This window comes from Canis lupus, chromosome 12, assembly GCF_011100685.1.
Source record: "Canis lupus familiaris isolate Mischka breed German Shepherd chromosome 12, alternate assembly UU_Cfam_GSD_1.0, whole genome shotgun sequence".
Lineage (NCBI taxonomy): Eukaryota > Metazoa > Chordata > Mammalia > Carnivora > Canidae > Canis > Canis lupus.
This window is the reverse complement of record NC_049233.1, coordinates 57,532,864-57,551,855: the sequence shown is the minus strand read 5'-3', so window position 1 is coordinate 57,551,855 and position 18,992 is coordinate 57,532,864. Positions and strand designations below refer to the sequence as shown.

At 42.0% G+C, this 18,992-nt stretch overlaps 1 long non-coding RNA gene across 1 annotated transcript; it reads left to right on the top strand.

The window, feature by feature from the left end:
• The first annotated feature begins 13,036 nt into the window (after positions 1 to 13,036).
• Positions 13,037 to 13,907, top strand: LOC119874306. The gene is made up of 2 exons (XR_005367472.1): positions 13,037 to 13,173; positions 13,538 to 13,907. It is a non-coding gene; the product is annotated as an uncharacterized LOC119874306 (long non-coding RNA).
• Positions 13,908 to 18,992: the final 5,085 nt, after the last annotated feature.

Here is an 18,992-nt window from a genome sequence, read left to right as displayed (position 1 = left end):
GAATCAGACTACTTAGATTCTAATCCTGATCCTATTCAGTGTTAGTGGTATAACTTTGTGCCAGCTACTAAATACTTCCAAGGTTTAATTTTCTCATCTGTAAAATGGGGATAATAATAGTCCTAATGTATACCTTTGAGGATTAACTGAAATAATTCCTTCAAATGGAGGAAATAATTCCTTCAAATGATGATTAACTGAAATAATTCCTTCAAATAATTCCTTCAAATGGACATTGACAGTTTACTTGTAACTGTCAATGTCCCTTTCAAACCCTTTCAAGCAGGTGTCTTTCTCTACTAAACAATAGAGATGAGTACCATATATTTTAAAGCTAAAAGCATTATTGCTTTTTGTATTTGAATATTTAATGTTAAAGATTAACCCTAAGACTGAATTCTTAAATCTCTCCTTCAACAGAAAAAGAAAAAATAATAAATAAGAAGACTACTTCTTAGGAAAACAGAAGTTAGCTCAGCCTGGCTTTTCCTAAATCAACACTTGAGTGACAAATGAATACTATCTTTTGCCTCTGTTTTACCTTCTATGAATTTTAGTTGTGAAGGCCCAGTTTGGAGAACACAGACTTTGTTTTCTGAGAATTTTAGCTGGGCCACACCATCTGTCCCACTAAACTTCCTGAGGGCTCCAAAAGGCTGATGATCAGAGAGGAATCCAGAGTAAGAGCTTTTCCAGGAGAAGGACACTGTGTGTCATTTAAGAAAACCAACAGCATCAATTAGGTTTATAATAAGGGCCAAACCCAGGGCTGGGGTGCTGTGTCCTGGGATTTCAGTCCCTCCATCTATCCAGGGCTAGGATGTCTGGAGATGAAGAAGCAAAATCTCTCTGTTTCACCCTAGCGGAGCTTTTAACCCATGAACCACTTCTGTATGTAATCTGCATACCTTCCTCCCATACCATGGGATGCTCCTTCTGTGCCAGGACTTTCTATGTGAAGATAACCAGCCAAAGATGCCCGGTGGCTGGGACGCCTGGGTGGCTCAGTGGTTGAGTGTCTGCCTTTGGCTCGGGGCCTGATCCAGGGATCCTGGATTGTGTCCCACATCGGGCTCCCTGCATGGAGCCTGCTTCTCCCTCTGCCAGTGTCTCTGTCTCTCTCTCAGTGTGTCTCTCATGAATAAATAAATAAAATCTTAAAAAAAAAATATCTGGTGGATCTTCATCCCCATCGGCATCTTGGTGACTGAATTCAGGATTACACTAGATAGCTAAATATTATCTTCAGAGCCCCATTTTTAAGAGTAGGAGAATCTTATCTACGTCCTCCAGTCAACTAATGTGAGTAGAAGGGGCAATAAAAGATAGCTGCTGTCTCTAAGTTGACTAAGTTTTTTTTTTTTTTAACTTTACAGAAGAAGACAGAATAGGAAAATGAAAATATGTTGAAGTTTCCATGGAAAGAAAGAAAGAAGCAGTGGACCTTCAGGAATCATGGGTGATATGGGTACAAGGGAAAGCATTTGTACCCTGCAAGGAAACCCCCAAGAGAATCAAGGGAGGGCGTATTAGCCCAGCACATTCCCTGGGGGCCACCCTGTCACCTTCTCCTGAACCATAATAAGCTCTGCTCTGGGGAGTACTTCACATCATTGCCCTCCCTTATGGAGCTAGTGACTCGGAGACGCTACATGCCGTCAAGAATTACAAGACATGACTCTGCTCAAATTCTGGGTGAGCAGAAGCAGAGTGGGACTTCAATGACACCAGCAACCTTTCCCAGGGAGGAACCCTGACCACGGCAATTTTCGCTGCCTCACCTGGGAGCCCAGATGGGAAAGTATAGGAAGTCACCCTGCATACCTTCTAAGGCACCACTTTGCCTTAGAAGTATCACTCCTCTGTGATACGTCATGCTCTTATGTGCGTACGGTTTCCGATATGAGGCCAAAACAATCATCCTCTCTTTGGTTTTGTATCTTCTTAAACTAACATCACAGGGAAGGTTCTAATGAATTCATGATTAAGGTCTCTTTTCCTTGGAGGGCCAAGTCGGTTTAATCCGGTGTTGCAATCTATGGTCAAACACCACTGGTCTCCCAACTTCTGTGTTTCTTTGGAATATTTATCACCCAGTCCACAGAAAACCAGAGATGGAAAGAAATCACCACAGTTTCCAGGAGAACAGAGCAAGGTTTGGAGGAATGAAGTCTCATTCTACTCCCAATTTCTACTCTAATCGACAGCCTCCAGGCCGTCGCTCAAGATTTTTGTTGCAACAGATAGAGCTGTAATCGGTTCTAGCTTTAGTCATGCCATGGATCTCTGGCCTTGTCCAGAGTTTTTCTTTTCTTGGGGGGTATAGCTCAGTGGTAGAGCATTTGACTGCAGAGTTTTTCTTTTTTCTTTTCCTTTGCTTTCTTTTTTCTTTTCTTTTCTTTCTCTCTTTTCTTTTCTTTCCTTTTCTTTTTTCAAGATTTTATTTATTTATTAGAGAGGCAGAGCGCCCATGTGCTCCTTACGAGCAGGAGGAGGGAGGGGCAGAGGGGCAGAGGGGAAGGGAGAGAGAATCTGGAGCCACTGTGCACTGAATGGGAATCCTCATCCCGGGGCTCCATCCCAGGACCAGGAGATCATGACCTGAGCTGAAACCTAGAGTCAGACGCTTAACCGACTGAGCCACCCAGGGTGCCCCTTATCCACAGTTTTTGGTCATTCTCTTGAAGTTAGAATTGCAGAAATCATACCTTTATTACCCCTGCCCAGGGGTGTGTTCTGAGTTGCAGCTTCTCCCCTGCCCTGCCCTTCTTTTTTTTTTTTTTTTTTAAGATTTTATTTATCCATTCATGAAAAACACAAAGAAAGAGGCAGAGGGAGAAGCAAGCTCCATGCAAAGAGCCCGACACGGGACTCAATCTTGGGACACCAGGATCAGGATCATGCCCCAGGTTGAAGGCAGACGCCCAACTGCTGAGCCACTCAGGCGTCCCACCCCTTCCCTGTTCTGAGGCAAGCATGCACTAGCCACAAGGATGCAGGAGAAACAGCTATTGGTTGAGTACATTATTGCTAGTATTGTTATACATAAAATGAATGGCTAACATTGTTTTTGAAGCTCATTTGCTCTAAGGCACTGTGTTAAGTGCTTTTATTACATGCTTGAACTCATTTAATCCTTGATGAGGGTTTTGATGAAACTGTCTGAGAAGGGTAGAACTAATTTTATTATTCCTATTTTATAAACAAGGAAAATTATTTTTCAAGTATTTAAGAAACTTGTACAAGGTCCCTCAGGTAGTATGTGGTGGCTCTGACGTAACCCGCACTTTCTGGAGCCAAGCTTATCATCACTATCCATCAGTGAAGCAGAAGCCACTCTAGGTCATCTGAGCAGGAAGAGATTTATCACAGGGAATTAGAGGCTTATACAATTATGGGGAAGACGTGGAAAGCAAAGGTCAAGGAGGCTACTCCTGAGTTTCAGAAAGTCTACAATGGGCCAGAATTACAGGAAAGTCACTGCTTGTGATTTCAGCTTCCTGCAGCACAAAGTAGTTGATTCCTGACGCTGCCAGACAGACTCCATGTGTCCTGCCTGCTAATGCCAGGGCACTAGCCATTGCCAGAGGATGTTTTCTTCTTCTCTTTCACTCTCTAAATCTCATGGGAGTGACTTTCACCCACAGAATCTAATCTGGGACCCTGCAAAACAAAGAATTCTGGAAAAGTATAGTTCCCAGCTGTCTCCCCTGGGATGGTGGGAAGAGTGTAGAAGGAACTGGGGATGGTGCTGGGTTGACCATAATCTGTTCTGGTCACTGCTTTTTACTGCTTCCCACTAAAACACACTTTTCCATAGTAGTAAATAGTACCCATTCCTGTACCCATTCCTCTGACATAGTCTTTGACCATCTGCAGGTGACAGACACGGGATTTGAGGGTTTCAAGAGCTGCTATTCCTGGCCTCATGTGCTCATCACACCACCCACTTATCTATTTAGATGACCAAAAGCTTTTTTTTTTTTTTCTGTATCATCTTTTACCATAGAACTCAAAAAAAGAAAGCAATCTGCCTCCGATGGTAAGTATTGCAATTACTGCCATCACTGTTTACTCACCTTCCCCCTCAGTTTTATCTACTACTTGTTTATCTTGAATGATTTTCTCCAATAGCAGAGGAGTAAATAGGGGTCTCTCCTGTTAGGGTTTCTGATGTTAGTGCCTGAAATTATTTAGTGGTTTACTATTTACAATTAAATCAGTGGTTGTGCCATCTCCATTAGACCCCTTGTCTGTCACATGCATTACGTCCACAGGATCTTCGGGATCCTAGATTCTCGAAGAAGACCAGCCAAGTCATAGACTTGACTGGTAGAGCTAGGATATGAGTAACAGGAGAAGGAACATTGGGGAAAAACAGGGAATCGAGTAAGTGAGACGTAGAAAAAAAAGGAGAAGGGAGAAAGAGAAAAGAACCGTAGGTCATAAGAAATGGGTGTAGCCATGCCACCAACTAGCTTTAAGTGGACCAGAAAATGGAAGTGATATTTTCTATTCTAATATATCTCCACTCCACCCCTTTCTCATCCCCCAATGCCAACATTCATTGTCTCTTTCTTAGATTATTGCAACAATGTCCTTATTTGTTTCTGTGTTTCCAGCCCCACTTCCAGCTCAGTCTCCTTAGGACAACCTTACAAAAAAAGAAAATATAGTTATTTTGCCCACCCTCCCTTTCCAAGCCTATTCATAATCTGTTTAAGTTTGCAAATAGTTTTAATGAGGAAAAGCTGATAAATTTAATATTTAAAAGGCATATATAAAATTGCTTTTAAATGGAGAAAATGGGGCAGTCCTAGTGGCTCAGCAGTTTAGGGCCGCCTTCAGCCCAGGGCCTGATCCTGGAGACCAGGGATCGAGTCCCATGTCGGGCTCCCTGCGTGGAGCCTGCTTCTCCCTCTGCCTGTATCTCTGCCTCTCTCTCTGTGTCTCTCATGAATAAATAAATAAAATATTTTTTAAATAAATATATAAATGGAGAAAATGGAGGCCTAGAGAAGTTTTGTAATCTTTGTGAAGTTTCCCAGTAGATACTACCTCATGGACATTATTCAGCATGCTGACAGCAGTCCTCTGTTAATTCACTGATCCTTGCTACCTGTCAGGTGAAAGAATGGCGGAGTTCTCTAATCTTTGCATCATATTGATTGGGTTAAAATTTATTGAATGTACTTATTGTCTTGGTCAGTCTCTAAAATCCAGAAGATAAAAAGTAATCTGATCCAATTAATAGAATGTTTCCCCCTCTACTATGAGAAATTAGCATCTTTTCTTTGTTCCAATTTTCCAGGAAGTTTTACAATAGATTCCAGCCCTGGGCCAGTTTATGGCTCTCTTGGTACTTAATTGATTTTAAGTGGCAAATAGTTCATGCTCAGAAATTCTTCCTCTCTAGGCAAAGAGTTAATAAGGATCCATCTTTTCTGTCTCAATTCTGATACAATTCATTCTATATGTAGTAAAAATGAAAAGATACAGAAAATAACACAATGCTATTTCTTACCAAATTCACAGCACTAGATAGATGATCGATCGATTGATAGATAAATATCTTAATCCCCAAAGATCCGTAAATCTTTCCCACTTTAATCTATTTTTATGTAGACTTGCTACCTAATTGGTATTTCCAGTCTAATTATTTCCAATCTGTATTCAATGACATCTTTTTCTCCCCAGTAGAAGTGACCAATATGGGGAATAGTTTTTAAGGTGAATTTTTAAGGTGAGCTTTTACTTACCTTATTTTCCATTGAATGTGAATGGATTATTTTAAATAAGTTCCAAACTATTTCAAGGGATATTACTGTCAAATGACTTGTTTTAACACAGCAATAATAAGTTAGTGCCTCAACAATGAGCACTGTTGGGTACATCTTTGTCTTTTTAGAAGTGATTGTTAATATACAATAACAGCCCTATCTACTATTCTAATGAAGTTACCAGCCCCTTCATCAGATGCTGTGAGAGAAAGATAAAATTCAAGTTGAGGGGATCCCTGGGTGGCGCAGTGGTTTAGCGCCTGCCTTTGGCCCAGGGTGCGATCCTGGAGACCCGGGATCGAATCCCACGTCGGGCTCCCGGTGCATGGAGCCTGCTTCGCCCTCTGCCTATGTCTCTGCCTCTCTCTCTCTCTCTCTGTGACTATCATAAATAAATAAAAATTAAAAAAAAAATTCAAGTTGAATTTGTCTGCCCAGCGGTAGAATGGGTTCCAGAAATAAATTGGACTGTAATTCTTCATAGAATCATTGCATCAGAAGGACCCTAGGAGTAAGAGATTTTTGCCAAATTAGTCTATACCACCAAAACAATTTGTATTTTGAGCCCTGCCAGTTTGTATTGCTATGCAAAGGACTCCTACGTGATCTCCTTGATATGAGGAGTAATGCAAGAGCAGCTCTGGAACTCTGACTACATATAGTCCAGAAGGTTGGTTTCCTTCTCCAACAGTAGGAGTAAAATAAATCCTCCAATTCTGAGGAAATGTTTTGGATTCTTCAATGTGCATGTTAGGATTATTATTTGGGATGTAAAAATAGATTCCCTCTCATTTCTGTTTTTTCTTCTACAGTTCTTCCTTTCACATTTCCATTATATATTTGTCAGAATGCCCTTAGATTAGGAAAGAAACCAGGGGAAGTGGACAGAGAAAGGGTGGTAGAGTCAATGAATGGAAGCCCCACTTGAGATATTATTGAAATCAGGGTACTAGAAGGAATAAGCAGGAAATAGAGGAATAGAAGGCTTGAAATTGAGATTATGGAGAAGTTGCAGATGCTGATGATGACAAAGTCTAGACTGTGACCATGGGTGTGAGTGACTGAGATAGGATAGAGGTCAAGGTCATTGGAGAGAGAATCCCAGAATATCGTAAGTATTGTCCCCTTGAATATAAAAATCCCCAAGCATTAAGACTGAGGCAGTGTGAGAGGTGACAACCAGGCTGGCACTACCATCTCTGATGACTAGGGGTTGGCAAGTAAATGTAACAAGCAAGGATTCTGGTTGGTGTATCTGATGGCAAGAGCCTCAAAGGTACTGAGGGCTTAGAGGCAGGTAGAAGGTCAGGCATTTTGTAGGGAAATGAGGAGTAAGGGGGCTACCTATGAGAGCTATGGGCCCAGTTGGAGGCAGAATGTAAGAAAAATGCCTGCCACTTGTTACAGCTGCAGAGGAGGCAGTGCCTTCCAGGTATGGCAAGCTTTCAGTTGAAAGAAGAAAGCAAAAGGACCAGTAGGAGGAGAAATTAAGGATAAAGGCAATTTGGGTGTGTTCCAGAAAATGCAGTGGGAGGGTTTAGGAAGAGATGAGGGAGGCAGCCCAATTCGGGGATATATAGAGGTAGAGAGGATGAGGAGGGTGTGCCCCCCTGTAGAGTGCCTGGTGACAGACTCATTCCAAGTTAGCAGAATAGAGGTGCTGGGCCAATCGCTCAGAGCTGAGGGCCCATGGAGTTGATGTCTCACCTCTGTGTGCTCAGAAATCTTCATGTAGTTGTGCCTGTTGCCCTGACACAGGATCTTTGGATCAGTCTGGAATTGAGGGAGCAGAAGGGAGCCAAATTGCAGGAGGGGGCTAGCCCAGTGCACCCCTGTCCCAACAGTTTCACTACTGCTCCCTCACTGGTTTATTCACTCAGTAGACCTTCTTGCTCCTGCATTGTCTTCCCATGTGACAGAGATCCAGTTCCCTGCCTCAGCTCTCAGGCTGAGACCTGCAAATGCATGATTGCAATCTAACGTGCTAAGGGAGAGATAGAGTTTTTTTAATTTAATAATTCAATTCAGGGTTTTTTTGTGTGCATGCATGCTTCATGTACTAGCTGAACATACAGAAAGAATTCTTTAAAAGGCAATTGGGGGATCCCTGGGTGGCGCAGCGGTTTGGTGCCTGCCTTTGGCCCAGGGGGCGATCCTGGAGACCGGGATCGAATCCCACATCGGGCTCCCGGTGCATGGAGCCTGCTTCTCCCTCTGCCTATGTCTCTGCCTCTCTCTCTCTCTCTCTCTCTCTCTCTCTCTGTGACTATCATAAAAAAAAAAAAAAAAGGCAATTGGTATATGGATCTGGAGCTCAGAGGCAGGGGCACAGGATAGAAATGTAGGTTTGTAAGTTTGGAGGGCTTATGGGGGTGTCCAACAAATGATAAAGAGCACCCCTCTTCTTCACTTGAGTTCTGAATAAAAAAAAAATAGAAGGGGAGAAAGATAAAACTCAGAGTGGAGAATATGGCTCACATCTACAAGGAAGAAGACTTCGAAATGCTGAACGCGAGAATTAGATGGAATTACCCATTTGGTGACAGGTAAGCTCTCAGGGATGACCCCTGCTGGGTCAGGGCCTTGGCCATGAAGCCTACGTGCTTGGAAGCAGTGATGGCACACAGTGCTGAGCCAGCAAGGGATGTATCGAGCTAAGCATACTCAGTTCATTCTTCCCCAATTTATCGATTTAATACCTCACTTGACCTACCAAAGGGTCAAGGAAGTGAGATGAGGAAAAGGGATCAGGAGGGTTTCACTTGTGAGGGACATTGCCATAGAGAAGGAATCATCAGGAATGGGAAGAAGCATTTCCCTGCCTGTCACCCCTTAATGAGATCAGACAAATTGAGGGCAGAAGCAGTGAGGAGAAGATGCTGGAGCAGGAACTCTCGGGGCACTAGAAATCAGGAAAGGGTGAGTTGTGATCGCAAGAGAAAGAAGACTCTCATTTAAGCGACTAAACCTTGACTGTGCCTGTCACTCCAAGAGCTCCTTTAATGAGATGATTTTATGTTAATAAAATTTTGCCTGCATGGCTCTCAGTGTTTTCAAAGTGTTTTCTATATGTTATTATTATTATTTTTTAATGAATACTCACCACTAAGAAAATCATAAGTAGTATCTCCCTGCTATCTTGTAGAGGAGGCCACTGGAATCCAGAGAAATTGAATAACTTCATCGAAATCACTCAACTCATCAGAAGAAAGCTCAGGCCCGAATCCCGCATTCTGACAACAGGCCCCAGACAGCCCCCTCTCTGGGTGCATCGCTGGAAAAAAATACGTGCGGATGATCTCCTTTGAGTCTGTGATTGTTTAAAAGGAGGATGACTGCAATGATCATCTGTTATTAGTTAGGGCACCTCGAATACTAATAGGACAATTAGAAAGAAAACACAAGAGCTTCTACTCTTCCTCCTAAGAGCGAAATAATTGTAGTAAGTTATCTGTATGTTGGACATTGGGTAAGTATTCCCCTAACGGTGACATCATTGGGTTCTTTTGGGCTCTTCAGTACAGGGGCAAATTCAAAGCTGAGGCAGGTTATACAATATCTGAGAAAACATGTACTTAGCATCAATGCTAAGTTGTGACTTGTATGGCGATTTCACCTAATAATTTAAAAATAGCATTTAACATAAAGAAGCTGAACCTCAAGGTTTCCCTCCCGCCCCCAAAAGTATACTTGTCCTCCATCTGTAGCAGGACTCCCTGCAACATTCCCTAGGCCTTAATTAAATAAGAGCAGGAGAGAGCACTGGGCTTGGGTTCAGGATAAATATCCCCGGCTTGAACACGAGATGTTGCTTTAATGACTTGGACCACGTCCAGAAGGCTCAGACTGGCTAGCAGGCAAAGCTGACAGCTACTGGATCTCGCAGCAATAACATTCTAACCAATTAAAAGCTGAGCTAGAAATAATGGTTTGTCACTGAGTGGTGTTTCAGAAACCAATTGGTCCAGATTAACCAGAGGATTAACTTTTCTAACTGAATTTAAAGGTCACGGGAAGCTGACTTTAATGAAAGAGAGAGAAAAAAAGCATTCAATTAGAAGGGGGAAACCTACATATAGAAATTAGGTAAATAGATCTTGCTGTATTATTTATAGACAACTAACCAAACGGCTGTCCTTCTTTTATGGCAGGAGTTCATAGTCAAGGATAAATATGGTCATTACAAAAAAGAAAGTTAAATGAGAAATCAGGTGTTTCTAAGGGTTTCCTCTGTTGGAAAAGGCATGGATGGGCTTCTAACTTCCACAAATGTATTCATTTTTCAAAAGGATTCTTGGTAGGTAACCCCAAACTACTTTTGACTGATACCTAACTCTGATGGGATCAAAGTCCAGTTAATGATTTGACTGTCTGCCTTGTGGGCGCCCAACTCATCAGATGGCACTTGCATGGGTGAGGCCACGCTAAGTGGCCCATTTTTATCAGAGCAAGTGAGACGTGTGCAAAGGGAAAGCTCCAGTGCCACCTGCAAAGCTTTTCACCCACCGTGTGACGAATGACTCTTCTTATTCCTCCGAGATGCAGCTCTTCCTACAGCAACCTGCTCTAATGGCATCCATCCCCCATTGGGCCTGTCAACCCGCTACATGCAAGGTGGAAGTAGTTTGCTGTGGGTGAAAGAATCTTGGCGTAGACCAGCCATGAGTTCCTGTGTGCACTTCAGTGTTACCATGATCTCCGGTTTAAAGCTATCCCCTGCCCCCAGGACACAGAAGGCTTAATAATCACTTATGGAGAGAAGGCTGGGTGAGGGGAAGTTGAAGGGAAAGCAAGAGGGAGGAAAGCCGATCTGAGGGAAGCCAGATGTTGCTGCTGAATGGAAGGGATTAGAATGGCCAAACAGCCCGATCCGTTTGGTTCTGTCATGTGTGTAGAAGTTAAGTGAACTGGATTTTGATGCGAAGAGTAACACTGTATCAGAGTGCGTGAAGGACCTTATAGAAGTATGACACCGCGACTGGTTCAAGGGGGCCTTTTGCTCTCTCTCTGTGATATGTTCCAACCACCCTTAAAAGGCACCCATCCTAGCCAAGCCAGGCGGGGACTAGCATTTTAGCCAGGATCTGAGTTCTTGCAATGCATCTATTAACAGACAGACAAGACCCAGCCAATTTTCTGGACACTCTCCTCTGGTCAGTTGGTCTAATGTTCAGTCCAGCTGGAATATTCTTCCGAATAGACTTGAGCACTCATTAAAAGTTCCTTGTGGATAGAACCCAGATTTTATGCTATATTCACAGATAATTTTCAATTGGTTGCTCTGGTTTGGCTCTATGGACTATTAAGAGATTAAAATATTTCTGTACCTGTGGAAAATGGCTGCTGCCATGAGCACCCCCCACCCCGTAATGCTCCCCACCTTTGCCGCCCACACCTCCCCTTCACCATCCAGGCCTGGCCCAGAAGGGGGCCCCCAGGAATCTGCACCCAGGGCCCACTCTTAAGGGTAGATGTACAATAGATGACATATTGCTCCTGCCTATATCTGTGCTCTGCCCTTAACAGATACTAATGTTTCTTAGGTGGGACCCCCATTGTTTCAGGTTAGAGAGGTTACCACATGGACTCCTCTGGACTCAGAAGCACCTGTAAATTATCTGCAGCTGAATCAGTGAAGCAGTTGATCAACATCCTCCCCCTGTCAATACCAAGATGGGCCCTGTTACCGTCGCCTGGTTTATTTTCATGTGAAGAAAGTCAAACTAGTTTTCTTCATACAAAATACACTTTGCTCACTGAATTAAAATGGACCAGAGGGGGACTGAATTAACCAAATAGTTGACCATCTCACCTCATTCCGGGTATGACCTTCTTGATTGAGTTTGATAGCAAGAAACTTAGCATTTTCGATCATTCTTGGCTTTAGCAAAAGTCCTTTGTCCTAGTTCATTTTTCTAAGCTATTGGTTTAAGTTTTCTTTCCTTTTAAATCTGTTTTGCTCAAGTCATAAGAAAGAACTTTGGCCAAATCGGCAAATGTCCATATTTTACACCTAGGAAAAAGTTCTTGTCTTCCTCATAGCATTTCGCCTCCAACTAAAGCTAGCGCTCCTGTGTAGGGGGAGCATGCGGCTGAGCAGAGCAGTGTTTGTTCTACTTTTGAGACCTGGCTGAGCTACAACTGATAGGTTTTGTGAAAAGGGCCATCAACAGATGTTGCTGGAATTCCCTATCATGAGCCATGTACTCTTCTGAGTTGGAGGGATTCGGCAATGAGCAAAACCAAGTCCCTTCTCTGCAGGGCCTTAAAATAATCCTGACCGTCCGTGCTGTTTGCTGGAAAAGAATCAGAAATTCCCTAAATGTTTTGATGCTCTTAAAAAAGATTCTGCTAAATTATTTTTTACCTTCTTTTCCATTCATTCGAGTGACCATATTTTTCCCTATTATATCCTGGCTGGAGATGAGCAAACCTAAATCTGAAAAAAATCTCAGATACTTCTGGTTATATTTATTTATGCTACACTTATTTATGCTACAAGTCATGAGATGTAATCCTAAGCAACTACTTCTTCATACATTTTTCACAAAGGGAGCACCTGCTAGTAAAAGGCTAGGAGGATGTCTCTGTCCCGGAGTCCTCCCTGCACCACACTAGGGCAGGCCTCATGCTGGAAAGTTCTTCCCCGCACATCTCCACCTGTGCAAGGTTAGGCTTCCTTGTCATTTGCAGACTCACTGCTTTGGTGTATACTTTTCCCTCCATATGTGGCATAGCCTTTAAACATGAGGACGTTACAGCCATGTGAAGACCGGTCCCTTCTTTCAAATCTTTGCTTGCACACTGCCCACTCCAGGAATCCCTCCCGGAGAGAGCTCATCTCTCTTTCCTCTCTTCTCCAGCCCATTCTTCAGTAAACTCTTGCAGTCTATCTTGAATTAGGGCTCTTCGTGTGTGCAGCTGCCTCTTCTTCTAAAGCATGAGCTTCCAGAGGACTCAAGCTGTATTTTAATCATTTTTGTATTTCCCAGAGTACCTAGCACAGTGAGTTACACAGAGTAGTCACTTAATAAATGCTTATTGAATTGAAAAGAATAAAATAATTTACTGTCAGTGGGATCCTTTATCACTGACTCGAAAAGATGGAGAGAGAAAAAATTGGGTTAAGCTGAACCATACTCATTTTTGCAATATACTACACCAGACATAAAGATTGTTCAATATATTTGTTTCAACTTTCTTATAGAATATTCCTTCAATTCACAGATATACTGTATATTGGAATGCTGAAGTGAATTACACATGAGGCACCCTGTCTAAAGTATATGGAGTTTATGGAATTGCCTAGGCTTTCTGGGACCACCAAAATGAGGGAAATAAAGCCCATCAAACTTTTTTTGAAAGCCACTGGAGAGGAATAACATACAAAAAGGTAATCATGCAGTAGCAGCAGCAACCAGGCTCCCTAAGTTGTGTCAAACTGCCTGACTAGTTAGAGCCATGTTCAGGGCGTCTCCCGCCTTTTGCTCGAACTCTCCATTCCTCTGCTGCCTTGGGAAACATGCTCTCATTAAAAGGGATGGGAAACTAGCCACATCATTACATTCACTTAAGGCAGAGTTTAGCTGGTCAGTTCTCACCACTTGTAGCAAGAGCTGCCACTTTGGGATTTTGAGCCCTTATTGGCCTCATGGTTTGGGTTGGGATTTTTATTTGTCTTACTTTGAAATTTACATGTCTTTAGAACAACTAAAATTCACAAGAACAAACTAATTAATGGATTCCATTTTTGACAGCTACAAGAAGACGGATGAGAAAGTAACATGCTTCTGGCAGCGTGTTATCAATTGGGAGGCAACAGTGCATTCCCTCTATGTGGAACAGTGAGCTGGAACCGACACTGACAGATGACACGGCTCCTTGACAGTGATGCCTGTACGAACTGACAGCTCCACTTGCAGTCATTCAAGTCCACACTTTGCAGTGGAATTTTAACGGGCTTGATTTGCAGAATATGCTTTGCCTACTTCTCAGCTTGGAGTAGAAGTGAATAAAAATTTCAAAGCGTTCACATTAGATAGTGGATTCTGGGATCTCTTTCCCAACTTTCCTTTCCCATCACAACTAAGAGTAACAACAGTAAATAAAGCATCATCTTGAAGAAAACCTGCAGGATATCTAGGCAAGGAACAATCCTGCCCTTAAAATTAGGTTTCCTATAAATCAAAGTAGTTCACGTATTAGCCAAAATCTCCTAGGAAGGACAAGCTGCCAAATTTCCCAGGGTAATTAGGATTTAATCATAAAAATAAATGTGTGAGTGTGTGTCTATGTTCATGTGTATGTATGTGTAAATATATCCAAATCACAGTAAAGGGACTAGCTGATTTCATTATGGTTTTTTTTTTTTTCATTATGTTTTTAAGACTTACCGAATATACTGAAAAACCACCTCCAAATATTAGAATATTTTCCTTTAAAGGAATTAGGTTTACTCATTCACTCCCAGGTCTTAGATCATACTTTTTTATTTCACCTTTTTTGCAATCTATTCTCTTTGAACAAGACATCTGCATGAAGCTGATTTTCCTGTGTGGCTTCTATAAAGTTACTACTCTGTGTCTCAATTCATTCACCAATAAAATGTAGCTAATCTCCCTGTCACCGCCAACATACCTCACAGGCTCAGAGCAAGAAATAAGGGCATCAGGGGTTGCAAACTAGTGACTGGAAGGCCAAATTGGACTGGCAGGGGTGCTGTGAATTTTTGCATTTGAATGCCTCTAGGCTGGGCAGGTACCCTCTAGCTTACATAGCCTCTGCTCCCTGTCTAACACTGTGTCTCTTTGCACATTTATGTAACTTGCCTGGGCTGTGAAGACAATTGAGTTTGTGACCTTGGCATCATCAACCAATGAATCCTCACTCCTCCTCTGAGAAACACATGGTAATTCTATCACTGTTGGTTTCAAAAGATTCATCATAAATGGAAGAAGTAAATAGAATTTAATGGTGGAGACAGGCAAATGCAAATGCGAGAAGCACACAATTACAAGGACCCACTACAGTGAAGGGTAATATTGGGATATACTGCAAACTCTGTCCCAAGGATGTTAACTAACACTGAGCCACACACACTGCTAACTAGTAGTCCCCTTCCATCCCTAAAACCCTCACCCAAAAGACAAACACGTAGAGAGCCGGAACCAGGAATCTTTTCTCAGGCCAAAATAAGGGACTTCTTTGTTACTTGGGTTATCTAGCGAAAAAGGATATCTGACCCAAGCTTCACATATGTATTATTACAAAAGGTTAAAGAAGACATAGGGAAGGAATATGTGGGAGAGATGAGTTTCCGAAATGTCTTGAAGAAGAAAAGGTTTGTAGATTGGTGGAAGAATTGAAGAAGTCATTTTAAGCCGAGAGAACGGTTAATGCAAAGGTTCAGTGATGAGAAAGACTTAAGTTATCGCCGCTAGAATGGAGCCCATGTGGTTTGTAATGAGGAAAAGATAAGGCTGGGCTCCCCGGATTGACTACAAACACAAAGTATTACAGCATGCCAATTTGTAAGGAAACACATTTCATAGACTGCATACAAAAGCCAAGTAAAATGTAATGACCTTCCATTTGTTTTATGGTAATTGGACATTTATTTCATAAAGTAAGTACTGCTATTATACCATGACCCGTGATAAAAAGGAAAAGTTCTCAGTTTACATTTCACCCATCATAACCTTGAATATTAAAATAAACTTACATGCTCCATTAACTAGAAAATAATTCCCTTCCATGCTTTGAATTTGCCTAGGGTGTGGTTCTCAGTGAGGACAAGTTCAATTGATATGCTTGAAGAATTCTAATTAAGAAACAAGGTAATTTCAAAGGTATGACATTTAATGCATTACTAGCATCTTTTTTTAATGGGATGTTTTTATTCCATTCTTCCGTTTCTTGAAACCCCATATTTTTTTAAGGTTTACCTTGGTGATTCCTATATCAATTAAATCTCATCAGCTAATTTCTTATCCCATAGATGAAAAATGATCATAGGCTGATAAAGGATATTTGATTAATGCCAAGTATTCTTAGAATAGTGTATCAATGAGTATTAGTTAGGATATTTATGTGCTAAGTGCTTTGGTAGCATTCAAAGAATTAGAATAGTGTATCAATGAGTATTATTAGGATATTTATGTGCTAAGTGCTTTGGTAGCATTCAAAGAATTATTCGACATAGTTTTTCCCCTCTAATGAAGCAGTTGATGATATCAAATAGATAATTGCAGATAACAGATATCCTCATTAAATTAATGCTTTCAGCCAGGTTTTTCTTTTCTTGAATCTCTGGACAATCGATTTTTATTTGCAAAGCCCTTAACCAATTAAGTGATAGAGAAACACAAAATGGTTAAAATCTTAAACAGATCATGTAAGAGTTTGAAATAAGATGGGTGGACTGCAAAAAAATCCTAAGAAAATTTCCCATTATAGATGAAAAAATGAGGGAAGAAAATTCAAATAAATAACTCTCATCAGGTAACAGGGGAGTAGCCAAGTGAGACAGGAGCCCCAAGTGCTTGGGACATCCAGGACTGTGGTCTCCCCAGTGGCAAGTGCATGCTACATCAACACTATATTCATGCAGTGAAACTGAAAGCCTTTTCGTAGAAAAGACACAACCCAAAATTACTTGGCACTGGAATGAGAAAATCAAAGCAGTCTGGACATTTTTGGTATCTCCCGATCTGGGTCACCGTCATTACTATGACTTGATTTGTCCCTCTTTTTCAACCAGGATTAAAAAAAAAAAAAAAAACAAAAAAAAACAGTTCTTGTTGGGACAGTACCCCAAGCATGTAAGCATTGGAGATAGGAGTATAGATGGCAGAAACCAAGGTAATAGCTCCCAGCTGGAAAAACTTCCATGTTCAAAACACAAGTCTTAAAATGAATTAAAGACTTTCTTTTTGATTGTTTCTATACACTAAAATCAAGTTATTTGTTTTTTAAATTTTGTACGAAATCGTTGCATGGAATTATGTTGGTTGGCCTATTCTTTCCTCATCGGCCAGGATAAAGCTTTAAAAATGAAATAAGAACTTCTGTCTGATGTTAAGTGACAATTTTATTCAAAAAGAGCTGCTTCGTAACATACGTAGCTAGAAATGAGTGTGTTAATTGGAAATAGTCTTTGATTTTCAAAACCTATTAGTCTTATTAGCAATCATTTACTCTTTCTTTTCTTTCCTACACATAATTCGGGCTCAGTTGTATCAGGTTCACCTCCCCACATCCTCTGGGACTCCACCAAATGGATCTTAAGAGAGGCCAGGAAAAGCAACTTCCACTCAGTGTAGCCACCATCTCTTTGCTGAGATGGCCCCTTGCTGTTGGCTCAGGCTGAGAATTCCCTCCTTCCTCTTTGTTTCTTTCATTCCTTCACTAAACATTTATGGACTGTGTGTCAGGCTGTGCTCAGTGCTGAAAAATCAACGGTGAACAACATCGGCTTGATCACTGCCCCCTGGAGCCTATGGCCTCAGCAGAGGCAGCTACGCAAGCAGTCACGGACCAATCTAGGAGAGGCCAGAACAGGGAAACCTCGAAAGGAAGTCCAACCCAAAGGCCTGGAGAGACTTCTGGAGGGAGTGACATGTAAGCAGATACCTAAAGGCCCGAAAGAATTGGCTCGTGAAGGGGTGGAATGTGTTCCTGGCAGATAGTGTAGCATATGCCAATGCCCATACCCAAGAGAATGTGAAGGAAGTTCAGAATGGCTGGAATGTACACACTTGTGAAGGGATGGTGGAGATGGGCCTGAAGCTGCACAGCTGGGCAGGGACGAGGTCATGTGGGGCCTTATAAACCATGTCAGGCTAACATGGCGGTGGGGGGCAGGGGTGAGGAGCAATTGCAGGAACTTCTATTTGAAGTACATATCTGTTATCTACACTCCCCTTGTTATCAAGGGCAACAAAGGCGAAGAGAACATGATTCCTTTGCTTGAATACTCTACTGTCCTCTTCATGTTATTATGCTCTCCCTCCTCCTCTCTCTCTTCTCTCTCTCCCTCCACACTCTCTCGGCCTCCATCTTTCTCTCTCTCCACCCCTCTCTCTCCCCCCACTGTCTCTCCTGCCCTCCCTCCCCCTTCTTTCCTTCCCTCTCTCTCTTTACTTCCCCTTCTTCCCTCCCCTACTGTCTCTTTCCCCTCTCTCTGTATACACTAGAAGAAAAGACTTTTCCATCTTTTGAGGGTTCTCTCTCCTTGAAATGGCCTTGCAAAAAATCTGTCTTCTTTTTTTTTTAAGATTTTATTTATTTATTCATGAGAGACACAGAGAGAGAGAGGCAGAGGGAGAAGCAGGTTCCCTGTGGGGAGGCCGATGTGGGACCTGATCCTGGGACTCCAGGACCATGCCCTGGGCCGAAGGCAGATGCCCAATCACTGAGCCACCCAGGCATCCCAAATCTGTCTTCTTTAGTCCCCCAACACTCTTCTAAAGTGTGTCTTCCCTGATTTATATATATATATATATATATATATATTTTTTTTTTTTTTTTTTTTTTTTTTAAAGCCCCTACTGGGGTACCTGGGTGGCTCAGTGGTTGAGCATCTGCCTTTGGCTCAGTTCATGATCCCAGGGTCCTGGGATCGAGTTCTGCATCGAGATACCCACAGGGAGCCTGCTTCTCCCTCTTCCTATGTCTCTACCTCTCTCTCTCTCTCTGTGTCTCATTCGAAGAAATAAATAAACTCTTAAAAATAATAATAATAAAGCCCCTACTACTATCAGTCATTGGCTTACTATGAGGGATTCAATGGTGAGCAACACCAGACACGTTGCCTGCTCTGTGAGAATTTACATCTTCGTTATAGATTCTTAAAGAAGATCCTAAATAAGTAAAAAATAAGTATTTTCCCAGTGATAAAGGAATAAAAGTTTAGAAGCACTGAGCAACTTTTTCCCCCAAGAGCACTTCAGAGAATACAGATCTGGATTGAAATGAATTATTGGCTCACGTTTAAGTGCTGTTGACATGATGACAAATATTTAGGCAAGTTATAAACTGATGTGTGAAGGCCACAGCAGTATCTTCACTTCCCCATCTCCTCTCCCTGCTTCACTCAGAAATGTTTTGTGAAAATGTTTCAAACTGCTGTAGTATACTGTCACACCAAAGGCAGGTTTCCAGAAAAAAGAAAAAGAAAAAGTGGCAGCAGCTTCTCTGCCACCACAGAGATGA